At 51.9% G+C, this 2,598-nt stretch overlaps 1 non-coding gene across 1 annotated transcript; it reads left to right on the top strand.

Annotated features, from left to right (window-relative positions):
- The first annotated feature begins 1,180 nt into the window (after positions 1-1,180).
- On the top strand, positions 1,181-1,252 carry TRNAG-UCC. The gene has a single exon. It is a non-coding gene; the product is annotated as a tRNA-Gly (tRNA).
- Positions 1,253-2,598: the final 1,346 nt, after the last annotated feature.

Genomic DNA, 2,598 nt, shown 5'->3' with positions numbered 1-2,598 from the left:
ACATGCCAGTCACCTGTTAGCCATGGTGTTATCTTCATCTTCAAATACCTCTCAGGACATTGAACAGAGGAAGTGAAATCCCCTCCCCCGAATGTTGAGGCGTTGTACCAGACCTGCCCCTGGAGACTGTCTGGTTTTATACTCTTAGAGCTTTTTCTCTTCAAACCCCTTATCCCAATCTCTGGGCCAACCTCCGCATTTCAGAGTTTAGAATTTACTCTCATCACCCTCCTATGGCACTTTCCATGTGAATTGGGCAAAGCAAGTGGGGGAAGCTCCGTGGCTAATGAAAACCAATGCTCTGGGTGAGGCCTGAACTCACACCCACAGCTGTATTTCCCCCTGCATGAGCCACTATAGGTGCTTCTTAGACAAACTTGGGCTGTAGGTGGTTATGTGTGTCTGTACTTCACCACTTTAGCTGCTCTGTAAAAAGCTGATGGTTGAAACAGAAGCTGGTGGGTTTTTGTTTTAAGCAATTAGAGTCTAGTACATTTTAACAGGCAGAAAATGTCCTATTCTGGTCTAGCCCCATTTGACTCCTTCTGTCCATCTTCTTCCTTCGCCCTCAGTGTCTTTCCTTCCCCATTGGGGACATGCAGAGATGAACCCCAGTCAGTCTGTGTCACAGAGAGTCTGTATCTCCTAAGGAATGTGGGTGAAGGATTCCAGCTGAATTAACTCCACTCACCTGGGTTAGAAACATTTGTTTCTTTCGAGCACATAGTGGGAAATGGGACATTAATTCAGACCCAGGAGGCAAGGCAGAGAGGCTTCATGCTCTTGATCTCCATGAAGGGAGAGAGGATCCCCAGGAAGGAACAGAGCTTCCTTTAGATTCAAGCGGGGTCTCCTGGAAGTTGGAAAAGACCCTTGGTCACTGAGGATCTCATGGGATCGTGCTGCTCCAGAGGCTCGAGAGTCCTGGGTGCAGGGAGGGTGTCACTGCACAGTCTGAAATGGAAGGGAGGACCCTGGAAGGGAAGGGGAGGAACAGAAAATGGAGAGGAATGAAACAGAATAAACACCTCTTCTGTCTCCCATCCCCAACCCAGCAAGAAGTGTTATCAGTGGGGAAACTCCCCACGATGAATGGCAGAGACCACAGAGACATTTGCCTCATGCTGAGAAGTAAGGTGACCAATCACCAAGTGTGAAAAATCAGAGACTTTCACCAGATGCATTGGTGGTATAGTGGTGAGCATAGCTGCCTTCCAAGCAGTTGACCTGGGTTTGATTCCCAGCCAATGCAATGATTATGATGATTCCTCCACTGGGAATTGGTTTAATTTCAGTCATGTTGTATCAGTTTATCAATGGAATGAGAGAATCAGTGTCCCAAATCCCAACAGGTCATTAAACACCCAGTGGAGGAAGAAAGGGGTGGGACTATATAATGAGCAGTTGGAGTCATCCTGGTATTACAATACTTGGTTTATTTTTTTTTTAATTCCTTTACTTCCCTCTCCCTTTTAGACTCAGAGCCTTTAAGGTCAGAAGGGACCAGTGTGATCATCTAGTCTGACCTGCTGCACCTTGCAGGCCAATAGACTCCACCCACCCACTCCTGTAATAGACCCGGGAGGGGAGGCAGCTCCATGCACTATCCCTACCCCAGGCAGCACATGGAGGCCCTCTGCTCCCCTCCCCCAACGGGTGTGCAGAGATGTGCCAGCAGCACTAAGGTGGCTCCATGCCCACTCTACATCCGCCCCTCCGTGCCGCTCCCAGAAGTGGCTGGCATGTCCCAGCATCCCCTGGGGTGGGGGGAGTGTCTCCACGTGCTGCCCCTGCCCTGAGCACCAACTCTGCAGCTCCCATTGGCCAGGAACTGTAGCCAATGGGAGCTCTGGGGGCAGCGCCTGCAGACAGCAGCACATGGAGATCCCCTGGCCCCACTCATCTAGGAGCTGCTGCCAGAGGGTTGTGTGTACCGGTCACTTTGGGAGCTGCACCACCCCTCCTGCACCCCACCCCCACCCCCAGCGCAGAGCCCGCACCCAAATTTCCTCCCAGTGCTTTGCTTGTCGTCCTTTCACCAGAACCATCCTTCTTCTCCTGGGCTGCAAGTAGCCACCCCTGGGAAGCCAAGAGGCAGGCACATGATTCTGCAAGGTACGTGTCCCACAGCGCCGCGATGGACGGTGCGATGAAGGTAAGTCTTCCTGAGGCATAATGAACTGCAATGCAGTGAACCACTGGCCAGGCGGTCCGGGCGAAGGGCATTCACTGGAGGTACAAGCTTGTGAGTGACTCCTGAGCACAGGGCCCCTTCCCCTTTTAAGGACCTGCTCCTCATGGCCTGCGACTAGAGATGACTTGGCTGCATCTGGTGGGTCACACTCCACCTTGGGCAATGTCCATGCTCTGGGTCTGTGATCGCTGCCTAATGAGAGTCCCAGACACCTTGTCTATCTAGCAGCTCTTCTGCTCTTCCAGCTGTTCAACCAGCCCCTTCATCCCACAAGCATTGCAGGAGGGGGAGGGGGGAAGCCACTTCACAGGCATTCAGAGAGGGAGAGGAGACAAAAATGGGAATGGGGAAAGTATAACAGACCTATTGAGCATAGAAATCACTGCTGCTCCTACAACAGCAGG

Source organism: Mauremys reevesii, linkage group 14, assembly GCF_016161935.1.
Source record: "Mauremys reevesii isolate NIE-2019 linkage group 14, ASM1616193v1, whole genome shotgun sequence".
Classification (NCBI taxonomy): domain Eukaryota; kingdom Metazoa; phylum Chordata; order Testudines; family Geoemydidae; genus Mauremys; species Mauremys reevesii.
Note: the sequence above shows the minus strand (reverse complement) of the source record. Positions and strands in the feature narration are given on the sequence as shown.